This window comes from Polypterus senegalus, chromosome 2 (genome assembly GCF_016835505.1).
Source record: "Polypterus senegalus isolate Bchr_013 chromosome 2, ASM1683550v1, whole genome shotgun sequence".
Classification (NCBI taxonomy): Eukaryota; Metazoa; Chordata; class Cladistia; order Polypteriformes; family Polypteridae; genus Polypterus; species Polypterus senegalus.
In genome coordinates, this window is record NC_053155.1 from 309,385,006 (window position 1) to 309,409,860 (window position 24,855).

The 24,855-nt window shown below is 42.0% G+C and overlaps 1 long non-coding RNA gene across 1 annotated transcript in view; it reads right to left on the minus strand.

Annotated features, from left to right (window-relative positions):
• Positions 1–7,950: 7,950 nt before the first annotated feature.
• The window catches only part of LOC120524059, a 39,388-nt gene continuing 22,483 nt past the window's right edge, over positions 7,951–24,855 (minus strand). Inside the window, exon 4 of the long non-coding RNA XR_005632740.1 lies at positions 7,951–8,428. This is a non-coding gene — a long non-coding RNA (uncharacterized LOC120524059). The remainder of the gene's footprint in view (positions 8,429–24,855) is intronic.

Below are 24,855 nucleotides of genomic sequence, written 5' to 3' on the forward strand. Positions count from 1 at the left end.
CAGATTCCCACAGGGCACACTGGGAGCTGGAGTTTGGTGCAGCCCTGTGGGGTTCAGTAGGGGCCACCAAGGGGAGCTGCAGAGCCCTATAATGGACTTCTACCACACCTGAGAGTAATTCCAGGTAATATTGAAGAGCCACCTGGAACACTCCCAGGACCTGAATAAGTGGATGGATACTTAGATGTGAAAGGCACTATATAACAGATAGATAGATAGATAGATAGATAGATAGATAGATAGATAGATAGATAGATAGATAGATAGATAGATAGATAGATAGATAGATAGATAGATAGATAGATCACCAGTAGTACCTCCCCCGGGACATGAGAGGGAAGCCCCCCTGGTTTACATTGGGACCATGGGACTGGAGCTTAAAAGCTCAACCCTGTGGGGGCCCGTGGCCACCACCAGGGTGTGCCTAGACAGTTCCAGAGCTGTGGTCTGCAGCACTTCCGCCACACCTGGAAAGTGCTGCCAGAAGAGGAGCTGGATTCCCATGCAGCACTTACACCACACCAGGAAGTGCTGCCGGAACTTGATCGAGGAGCACCTGGAGGACTTCCGGGAGAGATATAAAAGAGGCTGCCTCATTCCACTTGGTGAGCCGGAGTCAGGAGGAAGAAGACAGAGCTTTTGAGAGAAGAGTGGAGGTGGCAGAAGAAAAGGACAGGAAAGAGTTATAAGGATGGAGCATTTGTGGGGTTTGTGCACTGTGTACATTGTGGTGGTGCAAAACATTAAAAAACGTGTGTGTTTTGGGATATTCTGCGTCCGAGTCTGTCTGTGTCCGGGCTAAAGTTCACAATAGATAGATAGATAGATAGAACTTTATTTGTTACCGGGGGAAATTTGACTTTTTACAGAAGCTCTTTACATAATTAAATACATAGACAGATGGGTAAGTAAATAAATATACATACATCCTTTGGTCTGAACACATGCTGGAATGACTATAAAGCAAAAAATTCAAAAGAAAGAAAAGTTTTCACTTGGCTGTCACAGTCACAGTGAGGCATTCTATGGGGGTGCCAGAGAGCCCAGAACACCAGACACAACTACCACGGGCACAATTTCAAGTTAAAACAAAGTTATTTTATTGCACAAGAATACCTTGACAGGTTCTTAGGTCAGTCCACGCTATGTAAACCAGTAACTCGACTGCCTTTCCGTTTCCAACTCCACACTAAATGTCATTCTCTTATACCCAACTCTGACCCACCTAAGTGACATAGCACAAGAAAGCTTTATCTACTTTTTAGAAATAATGTACATAAATATTTATCAAACATTATAAAGAAATCAGTACTAAGTAAGGTTAGTGGCACAGTGAGAATTGCTCCACGGATCTGCGCTCATGATCCACTTTAGTGGGGAATGTGGGGAAGTTGTGAAATGTCCTTGTCTTTTTGTAGGATTATTTCCAGGTATCTTTGTTTTTTCCTTGCACATCTCAAAGGCTGTTATTTGTTCAGTTATTTCCATATTGTGTTTCTGTATTGAACAAGTATGAAGGACTGTGATGATCTGCATGATTGCCCCTTGTGATGGATTAATGCCCCCTATAGGGTGGTTACCAGCTGTATGTCTATTTCCTCTAGTATTTGCTTTATTTCTTGCATTCCTGAAGTGGATTTAGTGGTAGATAGATAGATAGATAGATAGATAGATAGATAGATAGATAGATAGATAGATAGATAGATAGATAGATAGATAGGAATGGCACTATATAATAGACAGATAGATAGATAGATAGATAGATAGATAGATAGATAGATAGATAGATAGGAAATGCACTATATAATAGATAGATAGATAGATAGATAGATAGGAATGGCACTATATAATAGATAGATAGATAGATAGATAGATAGATAGATAGATAGATAGATAGATATGCACTATATAATAGATAGATAGATAGATATAGATAGATAGATAGATAGATAGATAGATAGATAGATAGATAGATAGGAATGGCACTATATAATAGATAGATAGATAGATAGATAGATAGATAGATAGATAGATAGATAGATAGGAATGGATATATAATAGACAGATAGATAGATAGATAGATAGATAGATAGATAGATAGATAGATAGATAGATAGATAGATAGATAGGCACTATATAATAGATAGATAGATAGATAGATAATAGATAGATAGATAGATAGATAGATAGATAGATAGATAGATAGATAGATAGATAGATAGATAGATAGATAGATAGATAGATAGATAGATAGATAGATAGATAGATAGATAGATATAGATAGATAGATAGATAGGAATGGCACTATATAATAGATAGATAGATAGATAGATAGATAGATAGATAGATAGATAGATAGATAGATAGAAAGAACTAGATTAGATAGATAGATAGATAGATAGATAGATAGATAGGAATGCACTATATAATAGATAGATAGATAGATAGATAGATAGATAGATAGATAGATAGATAGATAGATAGATAGATAGATAGATAGATAGATAGATAGATAGATAGATAGATAGATAGATAGATAGATAGATAGATAGATAGATAGATAGATAGATAGATAGATAGATAGATAGATCATCTTGACTGATTCCAGGACTCTGGGGTGTGAGCTACAAGGAAAGACAGAGTGGTCCTGAGTGACAATGAACAAAAGTCGAAACAAGAATGCTTCCAGCCGCTACATTCTTGTCAGTTCTTCAGTAAAAACACAGGGGGAGCCATTGGAATTGGGGGCAGTAGAGGTCCCACACAGAGTTCAGAATGCGTGCCTTTATGCTGTGAATTTTAAGTCTATGGATCCATTGACCTGGAGGTGAGATTTAAAGTGGCACCCTGGGGAGCTACAAATCTCACTTTGGTGAATAGGAAGTGATAAGCTGCGGTGGGCTGAATGGCCTCTTCTTGTCAAAACGTTTCCATGTGTTTCTTCGTGGAGAAGGATGTCCAGCCCGATCTCCTTGATAGGCCCCGTAGAAGTCCCTTAACAAAAGCCCCATTTGACACGCACCAGTGCCCTTGTGGGGGTGGCAGCAGAAAGCTCTTTCTTTTTGTTTAAAATCCTTTCACCTACACTGAGATAGTTTGGGATGTCTCGGCACAGCTGTAGCAGCTGCCTTAAAGATAAGCTGCCTTAATAAATTCTAATTTGACAGGTGATCTCGACGTGAGTAAACTCAGGTTGGTGAGCGACCCTTTTGAGGGGAGCCTCTAACAATAATGGCAGGAGGTTATGTAAAGGATTCGGTCCATTTGCGGCATGACTCCTTACCAAATTAGGGTGCCAATGAGGATAATTGGAGAGTGAAGAACTATGTAATGTAGTGTGCCCAGAGGGCACCTCCAAAATGTGTTGTATTATCTAGAGGTGACACATTAGTACAACAGAAACAACTGTATAATTTAGGAGATGCTTGCTGGGTGCAAGTCCATTTAGGATCCTCAGTATTAAGGGCCTGCATCCCCTTAAAGCCCCTTGTAGAGTAGATGAAGACTAAGAGGACAATGGAACCTCAAAGTTCTCTTTCATAATTTATGAATCAGAGCAGGCTGCCGATGTGGGGGCTCCTTATTGAGCCTTTATTACTTTTAGGGTGTCTGAGGGGAACTTCAAATGCATGTTTTATAATTTGAGGTACAGATGTCGCTTATGTGGGTTGTTTGCCTATTTAAGGGTATAGTGGGCCTAGGGTCTAATGGGTGTAGAGCACAGGTTTACATAGAGACCTAATTATTGAGAGCAGGATGCCAGCCATGGCCATAAGTCTTTTAAAGGGCATTTCTTAATGAGTATGGGATGCCATTAAGATAAAGGTCACTTTTTGGGCATGTGATAATGTGTAGCATGTGATATGGCACCTCAAAGATCTCTTGTGTTTATTTTGCTATTTGCTTGGAAAAACTTAAGCATGACTTGCATAGATGGTCTACCCTTCATCTCACTTTAACTGGAAGAATTAACGCTGTTAAGATGAATATCCTTCCTAAGCTTCATTTTCTATTTCAAAACATTCCAATATATCAATAAATCATATTTTAAGAAATTATATTCAACCATAACCTCATTTATATGGAATTCAAAACATCCACACATCCAAAGGGCAACCCTACAAAGATCTAAGGCAGAAGGTGGCATGGCACTACCCAACTTTCAGTTTTATTACTGGTTGGCAAATATACAAACTGTAAAAATCTGGACATGGACACAAATAGATGAACAGACACAGGCCTGGTCCGCAATAGAAATAAAATCCTGCAGCACTTCTTTATATTCCTTGATTTGTACCCCTATAAGTACAAGTCACCACCAATATACTAACAACCCAATGGTGCGTCACTCACTCAGAATATGGAACCGATGTAGGAAGAATTTTAAGACAGAGAAGCTTTTATCTGTGGCACCTCTGCACGAGAACCACCTTTTTCCACCCTCTCAAATGTACGCAGTTTTTAATGTCTGGAAAACATTTGGGATTAAATTATTTAGAGATCTGTACATAAACAACGTTTTTGCATCCTACGAACAATTACACTCCAAATTTAACCTCCCAGCAACACATTTCTTTCACTACCTTCAAATTAAAAACTTTGTTAAACTAAACCTGCCCAAATTTCCTCACCTACCATATACTTCTATTCCAGAAAAAAATATTGATCAGTCTTGAGGACTTGGGCAGCATTTCTCTAACACATAAAAACATTTTAAAGTCCCTCTCTTTTAAAGACCCCAGAGTACATTGGGAAAAGGATCTCTCACTCAACATTTAGGTACAGACCTATAAATACCTGGGAGTGCTGCTGGATGATAAATTGGACTTGACTGCCAATACTGATGCTCTGTGTAAGAAAGGACAGAGCCGACTATACTTCCTTAGAAGACTGGTGTCCTTCAACATCTGCAGATGTTCTATCAGACGGTTGTGGCGAGCGCCCTCTTCTACGCTGTGGTGTGCTGGGGAGGCAGCATGAAGAAGAAGGACGTCTCACGCCTGGACAAACTGGTGAGGAAGGCAGGCTCTATTGTAGGCACAGAGCTGGACAGTTTGGCATTCGTGGCAGAGCGATGGGCACTGAGCAGACTCCTGTCAATCATGGAGAATCCACTGCATCCACTGAACAGGATCATCTCCAGACAGAGGAGCAGCTTCTGCGACAGACTACTGTTACCGTCCTGCACCACTGACAGACTGAGGAGACCCCACACTATGCGACTCTTCAATTCCACCAGGCGGGGTAAACGTTAACATTATCCAAAGTTATTGTCTGTTATACCTGCATTGTTATCACTCTTTAATTTAATATTGTTTTTTTATCCGTATGCTGCTGCTGGAGTATGGGAATTTCCTATCTATCTATCTGTCTGTCTGTCTGTCTATTATATAGTGCCTTTTATATCTATCTATCTATCTATCTATCTATCTATCTATCTATCTATCTATCTATCTATCTATCTATCTATCTATCTATCTATCTATTATATAGTGCAGCATCTATCTATCTATCTATCTATCTATCTATCTATCTATCTATCTATCTATCTATCTATCTATTATATAGTGCCTTACATATCTATCTATCTATCTATCTATCTATCTATCTATCTATCTATCTATCTATCTATCTATCTATCTATCTATTTCGGAGAAAGAATGGAAGGCAGCAATGCACATAATTTACTCAAGCTCCATATGCACAAAGCGTACGATTATTCAACTTAAAATCATTCTATCAAGCACATCTCTCTCATTTAAAATTGTCCAAAATGTTTCCAGGGTGAGATCCACCCTGCGAACGTTGCAATCAAGCTCCAGCCTCACTGAGTCACATGATTTGGGCCTGCATTAAATGAACATCATTCTGGACCAAAATCTTTAAATGCTTATCAGATAGCCTTGGTGTCCCAATCCCTCCTAATCCACTAGCAGATGTGTTTGGTGGGCTCACAGGGGGGCTTAAAGTGGAGAAGGACAAACAAACTGTGATTGCCTTTACTTCACTATTGGCACGTAGACTTATCTTGCTCAACTGCAAGAATCCTAACTCACCTTTTTTCAGTCATTGGGTAACCGATGTTATATACTGCTTGAAATTGGAAAAAAATAAATATTCACTTAGCGGATCTATACAAAACTTTTATAAAACCTGGCAGGATCTAATTAATAATATTTTAGAATAAGCATATAAATTGAGGATGTGGATTCTCTTCCACTTTTTATTTGATTTATTAACTTAATTGTCTGTTCTACAATTAAAGTTTCACTATGTTGGCCGAGCTCTCTTTTTCATGGATGGGGGTTGACGTTTTGTAAAATTTGACTTGCTTGTATGGAATGTTGTTTGATTTTAATAAATTCATAAAATGTTAAAAAAGAAAAAAGTGTGGAAAGCGTGCTAGAAAGAGTAGGGTGCCATCTAACTGAAGGGATGAAAGGGCCAATTGTTTGACAGTCCACGTAGGCCATTTTAAGAGAACCGCTCCTCTTATGCTCCCTAGTGAGGCAGGGAGACTAAAATGACTACCTGAAGAGTTTCTGTTAATTGGTTGAGTGATAGCAGTCTAGTCAGGGCCAAGTACCTCATTAAGGCATGTGATGCCTGAGTTTGCCCACAGTTGTCATTGCGTCTTCTTGGCCAAGGATATCGATGGTCATGAATTGATATGGACTAAAGTGAATGAGAACACCCAACAGCAAGAGATGGTGCAAAACATTGCATTGTGCTTTTTATTTCAAGCATTGTCCCAAAACAAAGTACAGTGTAGTTTCTTAGCAAATTGATCAATATAGTCAAACCCATGAAGTTGTATCCATTGAGTCAGTTTTCCCGGTCTCAGTTATCCACTGATGAAATTAAATGGACAATTCCAGAAAGTAAACGATTTAGAAGTTTCAAATTGCATACCAGTGTTTTCCCCACTTTGGATACATGGCGCAGTGACCGTGTCACCGCATTCCGTGTGCAGCACTCGGCAAAACCTCAGCAGTACGTGGGAATGCTGCCTCTGTGTCTGATATCATTTTCGCTGTGCTGACATGCTCATTTGAAAGAGAGAGAGACAGCATGAGTATAATAATGTACAATGTATTTTAATATTATTTAATGTTGGTAATGTCTTAACCCTTAAACTGCCATAACCCCGTTATATTTGGTTTCCAATACAATTTGCCAGCATGCCGGAGCCAAGTATCTTTGTCGACGTACATTCGTTGAACGCCGCAACCGGCTATAGTCGTTTCCCATTTGAAATGTGCCAGCACGCCGCAATTGATCAGTCTGTGCTGTATATTCGTGGAGCAGCCAGCTCATGACCACTGGCATCCCCTACTGAATCAGCATCACTGCCCCTGGGATTCAGACGCTGCACTAGATGAGCCTGTGAGTGTCAACGTTGGCCTCTGTGTGCTCTGCGTGCAGCCAGTTCAAGCGCAGTTAACTCTGTGATTTACTGAATTTCATCAATGGCGTCAGTTGCACCTTGTACATATCATCATAGATTGTTGCAATAGCTTTTACAGTTCATTGGTAGTGTGTCAAATGATCAGCGTTGCAGTAATTGTGATGCTCTTTGCATGAGAAAAATTAAAATTTCACTTTTTCTTGGTGAATTGTGATGTTTCCTTAAAAAGTGAAGCAAAAAAGTATTTGGCGTTGGGGATGCATTAACCCCCCAGGTATGTGGCAGTTTAAGGGTCAAGGTGTGCACAGTAATTTATCAATTAAACGTTGTCATAGGTATTGTGGACGCTATGGGCGCTGTTGCCCCAGGAAACCCAACAGACAGACGTCCAGGACGCACGTATAAAAACACTTAGAAGAATTTTGATATTTTTCTTCAATAAAGTGCACAAAGCACCACACTCTCCACAATTACAATAATCAATACTATAAATCAATTCTCCACTCCCAGCAGCTTCGTCACCCAACCTTCCAACTTCCGGCTCCGCTTGCTGGGTCTCCAACAGTCCTTTATATATTCTGGGACCTGGAAATGCTTCTCCTCTTCTTCCAGGTCAAATGCCATATCATCTTCATCAAGCATCCCGGGTTGTAAGAAAAGTAGGAGTCCCCAGGTCCTTTATTAGCTCCCCCTGGCAGCACCCATGGCATCCAACAGGGATGAGAAAATGGAGTCCACATCCCATGATGCCCTGTGGGAATTCAGGGTACATTTACCAGCCAGGGGAGCTGCCACCTAGCATCCTGGGGGAGGCAGTGTCCTGAAAATGCTGCCCTTCTCCATTCTTCTCATTCTGGGACGTCCCGGCTGGATTGAGCTGCCGGCCGTCTCTCACAGTATGTATTTCACTTATATATGGGGTATGATACTATCCACGGTTTTGGGCGTCCATAAAGATCTTAGAATATATCACCCATTGACATGGGGGGCCGGGCCTACTGTAATCCAGAAAATCCAATGCTATGTGAGGAATCAACAAATGAAAAATAAATAAAGACAGATTACAATCAAGGAAGTAATCAAAAGTCAGAATCCCATTTAAAATTCTTTGCCCAGTGCTGTTTCTTACTCATGTTCTCGTCTCTTCCCGTTCACCCATCTTCAGATATGCTTAGTGGGGCTGTGACCCTGGCGAAAGCAATCCTCTTCATCAGGACATGCTGAGCCTGACTCGTCTTCACTATGCCTCATTGTCCACAGTATCCCTAAGAGCTTCTCCTTGACTCCCATCTTTGTTCACCATCCCTAGGTGTCGACCAGGTTGTGCTTAGCCTGACTCAATTTCCACTATGCCTCAGCATCCACTGAGAGCTCCTCCTCAACTTCTGTTCTGGTTCCCATCCCTTAGTGTCCACCAGGATGCTCTAAGCCTGAATCTGTGTTCCCTATCTTCTCCATTGGTGTCTACACAATCCCTAGGATCCCCTCATAGACTCCCATCCCAGTCACCATCCCAGTCACCATCCCTTTTCACCTGAGTGTCTGCTGGATCCCTAGAAACCCCTCCTTGACACCCATCCTAGTCACCTTCCCTGGGAGTCTACCGGGATATACTGAGCCTGACTCCATCTTCTCTATGCCTCAGCATCCAATGAATCCATAAAAGTACCACCTCTAGTTCCATCCCAGTCACCATCTCTTGGAGTCCACCAGGATGTGCTAAACTCGAATCTGTCACCCCTGTCGTTTCCATTGGCATCTGTGGGATCCCTAGGAGCCCACCCCTTGAGCACCTTTCATGCAGCTCCACCACAGAGTTTTTCCCCTTGACCATCTGTTCATATTGGCCCCAAACAACTCTACTCTTTCACTCTGTTCTTGCTTTCTTGATTTCTTTTTAATTTTCCATTCTCTACCGGGTCTAACCTGCCCTGATCACAACCTGTGGATGGTTAATGATGAAATTGGCCGAACTGATCGTGTTTGTATTTGAATATGTGATCAGACAAGTTTACCCATTAAACACACCAGGGAGTCACAGCATTGAAGCAGACCAAACCAGCACCCACCAAGCCTGAGTGCGCTGTTTTTAGACTGAAATCACACACCACCACGGACCCCAAAATGCACTTTACCACAAGTCACTGGTCCATTTTAGTGTTAACAAACAAATAAAACAGGGTACCATTGAAGAGCTTGTGCCTTTATTGTGGTCTAGAATGACATCTCGAATACACTTTATAGAGTGTAATGGTGATAAGCACTTGGAGACTGGTGGCTAGGATAGCCCACATGTCCATGAAGGGCCTAACTACTGAGGGTGTTGGTCCATGTTGGGTTCTGTAGTGATGCTGAGGTGATTGACTGGATCTGAGGTATACATCTGAAGTAGAATGCCCCTGCAGAGGGCATGTGTCCCCTTAAGGCCTCCTATAGAGGGCAGGGTGACACTACAAAGACCTTAATAAATTTTAATTTATGAGTGATGGGCATGGGTTTGTTGTTAAAACTCTTCTGCTGTCAGGGTGACTGGAAGGACCCTGCAGTTATCTTTGTATGCCCTTGTGAGGGTTGCTTGCCACCACAAAGTGTTTAGGGACATCACATAGTGATGGCAATATCTGTGGAGTGCATGGGGGAATCTCAAAGACCTTTTGTTTTTAAGATGTTTAGAAGATCCTAGAGAGGGTTGGGAGCCAGGGTAGGCCACAGGTCCACACAATGTATAGTTAATTGGTTTAAAAAAGGTCCTTTTCACAGTTTGTTTCCACTATTTGAGATTCCTATTAATTGCACCTGCCGCCCAGTTCATTCTGTTAAAGACATGTTGACTGGGAGGACGTCTCAGAGGCCTATTGTAGAATGCAGGAATAATAGTGGTCTGGTCAGGCCAAGGTGCCATCATGGTGATTGTCATCTGAGATGACACCTCACAGAACCTTTTATATAATTTACAGGTAAAAATCAGATACTGTGAGAACTGGCTCCAGCACAGGGTACACACAGGGTCTAACTAGAGGGCTCCGTGATGATGATGAGGTGACTCTTTGGACCTTGTATCCAATTTAGAAGTAAAAGCTTCCTAGTAAGGGTTTGGGTCTTTTTCAGAACCCCCTGTAGAGGGCAAATACCTTTATAATTGTATAATTTATGAGTGAGACCAGAGTGTCACTGAGAGCAAGAGTTTGCCGTTGAACTTTTATTGCAGTCTGTGTGACCAGCAGGACACTGCCAAGATCATCTACATCTTCTTTTGGCTGCCTTCATGTCCTCTCTCACCACATCCATAAACCACCTTTTTGGCCTTCCTCTTCTTCCTCTCCAGTTCGCACACTTCTTGATGGACTGGGATTTTTCGGGTGATTTTCTATGTGATAAATTTAATAAGTTATAGCATAATGAAAATTGCATATTTAGATCTGGATCACCTTATATATTCATTCTAATCCTGTCTACCCTCATTACTCCAAGCGAAAATCATAGCTTCTTCAACTCTGCCACTTCCAGCTCTGCCACCTGTGTTTTCATCAGTGACTCCATCTTCAAACCATACAACATAGCTGGTCTTGTTACAGTTATATAGACCTTCCCTTTCACTCTTGTAGGTGCTCTTCTATCACAAATCACTCCTGCTCTTCCCCACCCAGTCCACTCTTCCTGCACTCACTTCTTCACCTTCTCTATTGGTTTGGACTGTTGAACCTAAGTATTTGAGTTTGTCTACCTTCACCACCTCTTTTCCTTGCAGATGCACTCTTCCATCACCTTCCCTCCCATTCACGCACATGTACTCCATCTTACTCCTGCTGACTCTCATTCCCCTTCTCTCCAGTGCGTACCTCCACCTCTCCAGGTTCATCTCAACCTGCTGTCTACTTCCATTATAGATCACAACGTCATCTGTGAACATCATAGTCCAAGGAGACTCCTGTCTGACCTCATCTGTCAATCTGTCCATCACCAAGCAGGAAAGGGCTCAGAGCCAATCTCTTATGTAATCCCACTCACACCTTCAACCAGGCTCTCACCTAACCGCAGTCATGCTGTCCTCATACATACAGTATCTTGCACCACCATCACATACTTCTCTGCCACTCCTGACTTCCTCATACAGCAAGCACTATAACTCCTCTCTTGGCACCCTGTCATACGCATTCTCCAAATCCACAAACACGCAATGCAACTCCTTCTGTCCTTCTCTGTACATCTCCATCAACCCTCTTAAAGCAAACATCACATCTGTAGTGCTCTTTCCTGGCATGAAACCATATTACCACTCACAGATCACCACCTCCCCTCTCAGCCTAGCATCCATCACTTTTTCCCATATCTTCATGGTGTGGCTGTGCACATCTCCCTTATTCTTAAAAACCGGTGCTAATATACTTCTTCTCCACTCCTCAGGCATCTTCTCACTTGTCAAGATTTTGTTAGACAATCCATTTCGAAACTTTACTGCCATCTCAACTAAACATCTACATGCATTCCACTGGCATATCTTCCGGGGAAATGGCTTTTCCACTTTTCATTCTCTTCATAGCTTCCCTTAAGGCGCTTTTCCACTGCATAGTATGGCACAGCACGGTTCAGTACAGCTCACCTTGGTTCGGCTCAATTCGGCTCGGTTTGTGTTTCGACTGCAGTTTAGTACCGCTTTAGAGTGGGCGGGATTATTCACGTGTCGTTATAGTTGCGCCGACCTCCTGAAAAACTTTTTCATTCCGCGTCGCCCCATCCAGCTCTCGCTGGATCCGCTCCTCGGCTACCAACGAGAGGAACGTCTGTACTTCCTCAATAGACCACGAAACAGCCATTTTTGGTTAAAACAAAATGGTGCGTCCGAACCTTCGCTGGCTGTGCTAAAAATCTAGCGGGTCTGTTGTGTCGCGTGTCGCAAGTTCAGTGACGCAGTAATGACGATTTTCTCCGGCCAATCAGTGACCAGCAGAGTTTACACGTCACGTTTTGGTAACGGTTCGGCACGCTTGGAACCTCGGCTGAGGTGGTACTAAAAAAAGGACCAGGTACCAGGTACTGTTCCCAGTGGAAAACCCACCAAAAGTGAGCTGAACTGAACCGTGTCGTGCCGTACTATGCAGTGGAAAAGCGCCATTACTTCAGCCTTGCTGATCCCCCGGTTCTTTGTGATTTACCATCTCCACCTTATCACACCTACACTCTCTCTCGCATTTTCTAACTTCATAAGTCCTTCAAAGTACTCCTTCTGCCTTTTCAACACCCTCTCCCCATTTGTCAGCAAATTCCTATCTGCATCCTTTATTTCAGGATCATTTTATTAAGGAATTGTATTATTATTATTATTATATTTCCAGTGTGGTGCTGAGGATTCACCAATCCAGGTAGTTCGTCATGTGGTGGGTGCAGCAGCACACCATCATCACATTATTATTATTATTATTATTATTATTATTATTATCCATCCATCCATCCATCCATCTATTATCCAACCCGCTATATCCTAACTGCAGGGTCACGGGGGTCCACTAGAGCCAATCCCAGCCAACACAGGGCACAAGGCAGGAACAAACCCCGGGCAGGGCGCCAACCCACCACAGGTCACACACACACACAAACCAAGCACACACCAGGGACAATTTAGGATTGCCAATCCACCTCCAATTGTGGGAGGAAACTGGAGCACCCGGAAGCAAACCCAGGTCTCCTTACTGCTAGGCAGCAGCGCTACCACTGTATTATTATTTTTATTATTATTATATGTTCCAGTGTGGTGCTGAGGATACACCATTCCAGGTAGTTCATCATGTGGTGGGTGCAGCAACGCACTATCAGCACATTATTATTATTATTATTATTATTATTATTATTATTATTATTATTATCCATCCATCCATCCATCTATCCATTATCCAACCTGCTATATCCTAACTACAGCGTCACAGGGATCTGCTGGAGCCAATCCCAGCCAACACAGGGCACAAGGCAGGAAACAAACCCCAGGTTTATTATTATTATTATTATTATTATAATACGGTTCAGTGTGGTGCTGAGGTGTCACAACTGCTGCACTCAGGTCCCAGGTGGTTCATCGTGTGGTGGATGTGGCAACGCACTATCACCACATTATTACTTTTATTATTATTTGTTCCAGTGTGGTGTTGATGTGTCACCCGCTGCGCTCGGGTCCCAGTCCAGGTTCTTTGTGTGGTGGGTGCAGCAATGTGCCAGTTAGGCCCTTACATGGACATGTGTGCTATGATGGACCCAATCCTGATAGCTGCCATTCTCTCTTTTAGGTCTTGTAAAAGTCCACCTGGGCCCTATGATGGCAAGCAACCCTCAAAGGAGGGTCCATACAAGTAATTATTATTATTATTATTATTATTATTATTATTATATGTTCCAGTGTGGTGCTGAGGATTCACCAATCCAGGTAGTTTGTCATGTGATGGGTGCAGCAACGCACTATCAGCACATTATTATTATTATTATTATTATTATTATTATTATTATTATTATTACATGTTCTAGTGTGGTGTTGAGGTGTCACCCGCTGCAATTAAGTTCCAAACCTGGTGGTTCATCGTGTGGTGGATGCGGCAACACCCTATCAGCTCATTATTATTATCATTATCATTATTATTATTAATTATTATTATTTGTTCCAGTGTGTTGCTGAGGTGTCACCTACTGCACTCAGGTCCCAATCCAGGTGGTGCATCTTGTGGTGGATGTGGCAACGCACTATCAGCACATTATTGTTATTATTCTTATTATTATTAATTTCATGTATGGACACTACTGACCTCTTGGGCACGGCCATCAGCAGTGTGTCTGTCTGCGCAGAGAGTGTCGACCTCGTCATGAGGTTTACTTACCTGGGCAGTAACATTCATGTCTCTGGTGACTCAGTAGACGGATTGGGAGAGCATGGGGGGTCATGAGGTCGCAGGAAAGGGGTTTGTGGGGCTCCTGATATCTCTACAAAAGGACGAAGGTCCAAGTCTTTAGAGTCTTGGTGCTCCCTGGTTGTGAGACATGAACGTTATCCAGTAACCTGAGATGAAGACTGGATTCCTTCATGTGTGTCTCTACGGAGAATCCTTGGGTACTGCTGGTTTGATTTTGTGTTGCTTATGGGGTCTTGAACGAGGCACATTACATACAGTACATTGTGAGGGAGCATCAGTTATGGCACTACGACCATGTGGTGCGATTTCCCGAAGGTGATCCAGCTTATAGGACCCTCATTGTTGAGGACCCGGGCGGCTGTACAAGACCAAGGGGACGTCCATGTAACACCTGGCTGATGCAGATAGAGGGTAATTTCCTTACAGTGTGTCTGGACCCGGTGTCAGCCAAGAGGGTTGCCAACCAGGTCCTGAGCTGTTTCGTCATGTGGTGGGTGCAGCAACGCGTTGTACCAGTGCATTCTCCCTAACCTAACCTGACTGGACCTGACATAACCTGTATGGACCCTCTTTTGAGGGCTGCTGGCCATCATAGGGCCCAGGTCGACTTTTACAAGACCTAAAAGAGAGAATGGCAGCTGTTAGGATTGGGTCCAGCATAGCGCACAGGTCCATGTAGGGGCCTAACAGGTGCACTTCATAGTCATGATGAGGTGCTTGGTTGGACCCCGCATATAATTTGAAAAGTCACACATCCTCTAGTGAGGACATGGGTTCCCTTTAAAGTCCCAGGAAGGGCAGAGAAAAGGTGAGGGTGCCTTAATGAGGGGCAAACTGCTCTTCAAGGTCGCTGGCTGTGACCTTATTTGTGGTCTTCTCTTAAGTCTTTGATGATTTCGGCCTTCATGCTCTTGCAATTCTTGTGCTACACGATTAGACATTTGGGCCCAGGAACAGCAGAGGCCCTTGGATGGTGGTGCAACACTCACCCTGAAAGGTACCTGTGCCCGACATATGTTTTATTTTACCATGGGACCCTCTTAGGGTGGAAGGAGGGTGGAGAGGACGTCTTAATCCATTGGTTTGACAGAAGGGAGGGTGGGAAAGGAGCAGGTGAACATCTGTTCTGTTAACAAACGCTGTCATCTCGTCACTAAAGGCACTTGTCACACCAAGCCACCATAACGAGATGCACTTTTAGGAAGTTTTACGAGTCTCGTGGAGTTGGAGTCCTCCTGAGGGTCTGAATCGACTTGAGCAGACCTCGCCTACTGGAGGGGAAGTGGCCGACCCCTCACTCGCTGCACTTTCCCATAAACCGTTGGGCTGAACAAAATGACGGTCTCTCTCTCTCTCTCTCTCTTTTTACAAAAAGCGAGCAGCCTCCTTGAAACTGTTTCCATAGAAACCATTCTCATCAGGGCCGTTTTTTTTTTTTGTGTTTTTTTGGAGGGGATCTGTTTAGGGGAGAGGTGTAGGAGTCTTCACCATTCGGGTCACTCAGCCCTCGCTTAGTGCTTGTTTATTTATTTATTTATTTTTACCAGACGTGGCTCACGATGATAACCCCTGACTCGGGCCGTGTGCTGCGTCTTCTGCATTTTTGCAAACCTCCGATAAATCATCTCTATGAAAGTGGGAACGTTTTAACCACTGGAGACGATGCCAGACGTCTTTATTTTTCCAGAAGCCTGAAAAAATTTGCCTCAGTCAATGTAAAAACAAAGGTCAAAACTTTTAAAATGTCACTTGTTCCCTTGTTTTGCACTTAAAATACAGCGGAGCAGTGGGAGGCCTACTTGGCCATAGAAGCAGGCTGGAAGAGAATAATGTGATCCTGCTGCTGTAGTTTCCACTTTCTCTGGCAGCTGTGAGCAAAGCAGAAGAGCCCTGTGGGAGCCCATTGTTACCCGGGCTGGGGAACGCTTTTCTTATTTTACAGTGGCCAGAAAAGGGGGCGGGCGGCTGCTCGAAATGGTTACTGTACCACGGCTTCCTGATCGTTTTATCTCAGCCAGGACGTCCAATCAATAGGGAGCAATCTGACAGAGCGAGAGAGAGAGAGAGAGAGAGAGAGCAAGCGAGCACACATAGCCGAGCTCCGTCTGCCTGAGGGTCCATACGCCCATTAGAAAGGAAAAGCGGTAGGCTGTGTTGGTGAAGGTGTGGTGGCAGAACTGGCATCCTGGCATTGTACATCGTGGGGGGGCCGAGACATGGCTAGGGCATGACAATATTACAGTGCAAAACAGTGGACAGTCAGCCACCTATTTTAAAACAAAAAAAAGGATCTGATTGGGGACACACATCAAGGGCGGACTGGCTATTAGGGCATTTGGGCAATGCCCAGTGACCCGCGGACTCTGGTCTGATCATGGGCCAGCCATTTCATGAAATAAATTTTATGTACTGGTTACTGTTTCACATTAAAATTAATTTTCTAAATTACTAGATAGATAGATAGATAGATAGAAATGAAAGGCACTATATGATAGATAGATAGATAGATAGATAGATAGATAGATAGATAGATAGATAGATAGAAATGAAAGGCACTATATGATAGATAGATAGATAGATAGATAGATAGATAGATAGGCTAAAACATTAGATAGATAGAGGTGTTTCGTCAGTTGGCTTCAATTGTGAGAAACGAAAGGCACTATATGATAGATAGATAGATAGATAGATAGATAGATAGATAGATAGATAGATAGATAGATAGATAGAAATGAAAGGCACGAATAAAAAAATGTTATTAAAGATGGACCTGCCAGCCACGCAGTAATTCTGATCAGGATGCACCACTCTCCCTAAAACTTGGACCATCCTGTTGGCTAAGGCTTTAGAGAGAACTTTATAATCAGCGCATAAGAGAGACACAGGCCGCCAGTTCTTAATGAGACACAAGTCTCCCTTCTTCGGCAGCAGCGTGATCACGGCTCTACGGCAGCTCTGGTAACAAGCCAGTTTTAAAACTCCATGGAACACTTCCAATAAGTCCAGGCCGATGACATCCCAGAACTCTTTATAAAACTCCACTGGTATTCCATCGATTCCGGGACCTTCCCTGTTTTCAGCTGTCCCAGGGCTGTGGTGAGTTCTGCAAAGGTCACCTCTCTATTTAGCTGTGCCACATCTGCATTGGGCAGCTGCGTAAGTCCTGCAAAAGGCCTGTTGGTCTTCACTGCCACCATCTCCATCTGCAGCAAACAGAAGTTCATAAAATTCGCGGACCACCTGCCTTATTTCACTGGGCTCTTGTGTCTCACTGCCATCGGGTGTTCTTATGCAATGTAAGATTTTACTCTGCGAGTTTTTTCTCTAAACCAAAAAAATATTGAGTTGGTGCATCCATCTCAGTCAGTCGTTGAAAGCGGGCCCTCACTAAAGCCCCCTGAGCTCTGGTCTCAAGCAGGTGAGCCAACCCCAGTTTAGCAGAAGTCAGGCTCGCCTGAAGCTGCTCATTTGGACCCTTCTCTAGAAGCTGTTGAAATTCAGCTATTTTAATTTCTAAAGCTGCCATTTCTGACCGCAATACTTGGGTGACATTTCTGGTATACTCCTGACACAAAGCCCGATGTTACTCTTCCCAACCTCCCACCACTGTTGTAAGCTGGTGAACTCCTTCTTCATAGCCTTCCAGCCTCCCCAGAAATGAACAAATAACTCTTTAAAGTTCTGATCTTTAAGGAGGAGTGTGTTAAAATGCCAGTATGGACTACGGGGTCTGTATATGATAGATAGATAGATAGATAGATACTTGAAGTCCTCCAAGATAGATAGATAGATAGATAGATCCGCGAAGACGGGAAAATCCTCCTGACAAGGACCATAGGCGGGATAGATATGAAAGGCACTATATGATAGATAGATAGATAGATAGATAAATAGATAGATAGATAGATAGATAGATATGTGACTTAAATTGTCACATCCGCACTACCGCCAAAACCCCGCCTCTAAAGGAACAAACTCCTCCGATATAAGTTTAATCCCATGGCGGCGGATCAAGATTAGCAGCCATTGCGGCTGCCGTGGCCTAAGCCACTCAGTACAAAAACAAGTGTAGCTGTTTTCACCAAAGAAAGATAGAAATAAGAAACTAGAAAATTAGAAAAAGAAAAAAGAATCACCACACTCACCTCAGCGTCCACCACCAGTTCCACTCGCTCACACTCGAGACAACCACCCAGCATGCACAGCGACAGCAAGAACAGGAAGGAGATAGATAGATAGATAGATAGATAGATAGATAGAAAATGCACTATTTAAAAGATAGATAGATAGATAGAAAGGCACTATATAATAGATAGATAGATAGATAGCTAGATAGATAGATAGTTATGAAAGGCACTATATGATAGATAGATAGATAGATAGATAGATAGATAGATATGTAAGGCACTATATAATAGATAGATAGATAGATAGATAGATAGATAGATAGATAGATAGATAGATAGATAGATAGATAGATAGATAGATAGATATGAAAGGCACTATATGATAGATAGATAGATAGATAGATAGATAGATAGATAGATAGATAGATAGATAGATAGATAGATAGATAGATAGATAACTTTATTAATCCCAAGGGGAAGTTCACATACTCCAGCAGCAGCATACTGATAAACAACAATATTAATTAAAGAGTGATAACAATGCATTACAAGTTAAAAAATGCAATGTGGAGAGTGCAAACATTATCTGTCCGGTACTGTGATTTATATAGTCCTATATAATATACCGTATTATGTCATCAAGTTGTTTTAGTTGTCAATACACAACGTTGCAGCAAAAAATTTTGTCAAAACTTCTTTTTGCCGATTTCTGTTTCGATATCGCTACATTTCGGTTAGCATACACATTATTGCTAATTATTTTGTCTCATATCTAGTATTTTCATTTTTCTGTATTAATAATTAGTTTAGATTATTTATTATGCATTTTATTGTTCTCTGGTTGTTGGCATGAGCGATTATTGGTGGTTTTCAGCTGTGATTATTAGTATGATGAAATAAAGTTATAAAGCACAGGATAGGAATTTTTCATATTAGGATGGAACATTTAAAGTTTATCCTTAAGTTAATGAAACATTTCAATCATGTGAGGTTTTCATTATAAATTCCTTTGTAAATAACCAACTACTAGGGTATTTAGGGAACTGGCACTTAGACGTGACATTGCCATTTGACATGTACTCTAATAACGTGTAAGCCCTGATACTAAATTTTTATGTCAGTCCGTCAGTCATTCCATTATCCAACCCGCTATATCCTAACACAGGGTCACGGGAATCTGCTGAAGCGAATCCCAGCCAGCACAAGGCACAAGGCAGAAACAAACCCCGGGCAGGGCACCAACCCACCGCAGCTAAATTTTCATTAAATTTTATTTCTAAGCATGTCGTCAAATTATAAGTTGTGTCTAAACAACAGTGTACAGATTAAGTTTGGCAACAGTTTAGATAGAGTTCATATCATAGGCTCATAGCAAGTAGCTATCCGCGTACTCATCACAAATTTTAAGAAAATTACAATGAATAATGGGCCGAGTGGGTCGAAACTCGTCACCTCACTCGGTAAAGGATGCTCGGGCCAGTTTTAAGACCCAGTCTGCTCCTGACACACATTAGCGTCTGACTCAATGTGTGACCCAAGCAGACTGCATAAATATAAGGACAACTGCACTATAGCTCACTATGAAAGGCGCTATATAAAGTTACCAACTTGCGGGTTCACTCACTGTGCAATGTGAAGGATGTCACTGATCCTATTAAAAAAGTCTTGGAAACTGCTGCCATTACACTTGTACAGCACCTTGGCATTTTCACCGTGAAAGGCGCTATATAAAATTCCAAGATTATAGATTCAGTACCCAACTTCAGCTCACTGTGCAACATTAAAAGCCTGTCACTTAGGCTGTGCGTGGACACCCTAAAAAAAAAAGAAACTTGTAAACGGTTAGCTTTATACTTGGAAAGCCTCTTGAGACATTCAATGTTAAAGGCGCTATATAAAATTTCAAGGACACAGATTCAATACCCAGCTTCAGTTCACTGTGTAACATTAAGCCTGTCACTTAGCCTGCGTGTGTTTAAACACACACACAGAAAACTCTGTCGTGGCTGCCTCCATGTCCTGCGCGTCAATCAAGATCCAACATCAAGGTGATGATGATGATGATGATGATGATGATGATGATGGTTGTGTTTTCTGACCTTGATAGAAATGTGTGAGCTGAGCTCGTACCCAAGAACACTCTAGTGTATTCTGGATATTATAAGGGCTTCGTATAGCATTTAAGAAACGATGTGAATAGAAAACGAGCTGAGAAATGAGCAAACGGTTTCATCCTCCATCATGGCAACGCACTTTGCCACACATCGCTTCTGGTACGGCAACCTCTGTCAAATAAAAACATGACGGCGTGTCCTCGTCCACCTTATTTACCGGATCTGGCACCGTGCGACTTCTGGATCATCCCCAAAGTCAAAATACCCATGAAAGGTAAACGTTCTGAATCGATTCAGGACATCGAGGCGGCCACGGCAGCGCAACTAAAGACACTCAATAAAGAGGACTTCCAGAACTGCTTCAGAATGATGGGATAAGTGTGTCCGAAGCGAGGGGGTTGAATGTTAAGAAAAATTAATCGAAACGAGTCATCTACTGTAATGTAGTTTTTTTTTTTTTAATTTATACATTTACCGAACTTTTTGATCAAGCCTCGTAAACGCAAGGTTTGCAGGCGCAACACCAAACTACTTGTAAAATATCAAGCGTGTCGCTTTCCCTGCATGTGGGCGTTCACACTAGAAAACTTGTAAACGTTTAACTTTATACTTGTACAGTTTTATGGGATGCTCACTGTAAAAGGCGCTATATGAAATCGCACAGATGCTTCTTCAATGCCTAATATCGATTAACTGGGTAATGTTAAGCATGTCACTTGGAAACGGCTCCCCTTACACTTGCAATGAATCTTAGCATTTTCACCATGAAAGGCGCTATATGCAATTCCAGAGTTGCAGGTTCAGCACCAAAGTTATTATAAAATATGAAATATGTCGCTTAGCCCATGTGTGCTCAAATGAAAGAAGCTTGAAAACGGCTCCCTTTATACTTGAAATGATAGTTTCACCTTGAAAGGCGCTATATTAAACTGCAAGTTTGCAGGTTCATTACTAAAGTTATTGTAACATTTTCAGCATCTCGCTTAGCCTATATGTGCTCAAATTAACAAAACTTGGAAACGGCTCCCCTTACACTTGCAATGAATCTTAGCATTTTCACCATGAAAGGCGCTATATACAATTCTAAGGTTGCAGGTTCAGCACCAAAGTTATTGTAAAATATTAAGCATGTCACTTAGCCGATGTGTGTTCAAATCAAAGAAACTTGGAAACGGCTCCCATTATACTTGAAATGACAGTTTCACTTTGAAATGCGCTATATTAAACTGCAAGATTGCGGGTTCAGCACCAAAGTTATTGAAACACATTCAGCATGTCGCTTGGGCTATGTGTGCTCAAATAAAGGAAACTTGGAAACGGTTCCCATTATACTTGCAACGACTCTTGGCATTTTCACCATGAAAGGCGCTATATACAATTTCAAGGTTGCAGGTTCAGCACCAAAGTTATTGTAAAATATTAAGCCTGTCGCTTAGCCTATGTATGCTCAAATTAAAGAAACGTGGAAACGACTCCCATTGTACTTGAAATGACAGTTTTACTTTGAAAGGCGCTATATACAATTCCAAGGTTGCAGGTTCAGCACCCAAGATATTATAAAACTAGCAACTTGGCGCGCGCTACGCTGCGTGTTGGATGACCACAGTTGAAGGACTCAATCGTAAGGACCTCTCGTCGGGTGTCTCATTGACACGCTTTTGCCTCTTTCTTTCGCGATCACGGCGTAATCTGTCTTCTCTCTCTGTAGGGGTTTCAGTTGCCTTTCGTTGTGCGGCAGAGACGCGTCGTTGAGCTAATCTGTGTGAATGCTGAGTGTCCGTTTCTTGCGAGCGACTGCTACGCCTTTGCCTCTTTGCTTCGTGATCACGCTGTAATGTGTCCTCTCTCGCAGCAGCAGGTTTAGTTGCGTTTCGTTTCGGCATTGTTCCATAAGGTCTCCTCTGTACAAGTGCACATGGGTAGCTGAAGACGGAAAGGCATAGTGCAACACACGAATTGGTGACCAGGGGAACCATCAGACTCAGACGCGGGGCTCGAAATACTCAAGTACACATGTTATTTATAATTTAATTAATTTTTTTTTGTTATGAACTTCCCCAAAAAAGTTGATCCCTGTAAATAGTTAATAGTATATGAACAATATAATCTGTTGTAGTACGGGCGTTAATTAGCGGCACACCTCATAACCTGCACACACCACGTGTTTGGCTGTAACGTCAGAAGCCCGGTGGACGCTGTAAGGGTAGGTTGTGGTTTCTGTTTCTTTCATGATTTTTTATTTCATTTTATTGATTATTTAATAGGCAGAGGGGAGAAGACGTTAATGTGACGCTCTGTCTATTTCTTTACTTTTGTTTTGAAAAGATTTTCGGGAACAGGAAAAATAAAAGCAAAGGGGAAAGAACGGAGGGGGGTAAGCAGGAATTCTGAGAGGGACGGACTGGGGCTTTTCTACGGGGCGGCTATACAGCCAAAAGGAACGCGGACCCGGACACCGCGCTGGGCTTTTATTATATATATATATATTAAGTATGTCGCTTAGCCTGTGTGCGTTCACACTGAAGAAACTTGGAAACGGCTCCCATTATAATTGAAGTGACAGTTTCACCATGAAAGGCGCTATATTAAACTGCGAGGTTGCAGGTTCAGTATCAAAGTTATTGTAACATGTTCAGCATGTCGCTTAGCCTGTGTGTATTCACACTGAAGAAACTTCATACTGTACCTGTCCGGCCCTTTGGCATGTTCACTTTGAAAGGCACTAATAAAATCACAAAGTTGCAGGTTCAGTACACAACATTGACTCAAGGTGTAATGCTTAGCACGTCACATAGCCTTAGGCTTTAAAAAACGGAATCGTCCCGTATTTGAGAATGAAATTACGCTTGACCCCCCAAGGGATGTGGCCCCCGCTGCAGTATGCGTCCCTTATTTTTTTGTATTAAAAGTGGTAACCCTACATAGCCTGGGTTTTCAGCTAAAAAAATATGCTTGTAAAGTCTCTTGAGATGTTCACTGTAAAAGTTCTTCAATACCCAAATTTGTCTCACTGCGTTGCTTAGCCCGGTGGTTCTCAAACTGTGGGCGTGCCCCCCGGGGGGGGGTATGGGGGGTTGCTGAAGCTGTACAAATAAATGAACAAGACATCAAAATGAGTTTTTTACATTTTAATTTCAAATTCAAATTTGCAAGTAAATAATCACGACGAATGCATTAAAGCTAAAATTAAAATAAAACATAAGGCATAGATCAGTTGACTAACTGACACGCGGCGCTGCTGCTGCTTTTATAGTCGCGTATTCGGGTAACAGTAGATCAGGTGAAAACGCGGCGCGACTGCACCACATTGGCCGCGTAGCCAATATTGGCAAATTGAGTTAAATAATTTACTGCGTATTGGGTTATTTTCATGATAAAACTAACGGCGGTATAATATTTGTCGGACGAAAATACGTTCGTCTCGGGCAGATTGACTTCATCGGTGTCCTCGTTTACGAGATTTTAAAAATTAAAACATATTTAATCGTTTCTTTACATAAAAAAATAATTAAATAAGAATAAATAATTTATTCATTGTTTTTGGGATTAGAATTACTACCAAAAACCACACAAGGCATTTTACCAGTTATTAAAGCACTTAAAAAAAAAAATTGCAAATATCTCATCGAAGTTAGCCGAACACATGCAAATCTTCTGGAAGTAAAAATGATAGGATACCGCGACACCGCACGAGTATCATACCTAGTTGTATCACGGGTTATTCTCATCTATCTTATATTATGCAGGGGGCGCAGAATTATTACAGGTAGAAAAGAGGGGGCGGGGTTTGGGCACGAAATTCGAAAGTTTGAGAGCCGCTGGCTTCGCCAATGTTATGTTCACATTAAAGAAACTTGGAAACAGTTGACGTCAAACTTGTAAAGCCACTATGGATACTCACTATGAAAGGTGCTATATAAGATCGATAAGATTTTTTCTGTCACACAGCGACAGTTGTTCTCTGCCTGTAAAGCATACTTTTGGATGGTGCTGACTACACTGAACAAAGTAAGGTAATGATTCACATTTAATATTTTCAATCTTAACCAATATAATTCTTTTTAGCTTATTGAACCCACAATTTTTAAGTTGAAGTAAATCGTTTTAGAGTGATTGGGTGCAATTCACTTGTTTTATACTGAAGTAAATCTATTTTTTAAGTTGTTCTTCTTTTTTGGTAGTTGAAAAGCCATCACGCTGGAAAGTTCGACCGGAAGGATATACAAACGGCCCCTCAGACACAGCACACGAACAACCTAAAATATTAGGTTAACTGAAATAGGATTTTTACTGTTTCCTCCACCATAATGTACTTT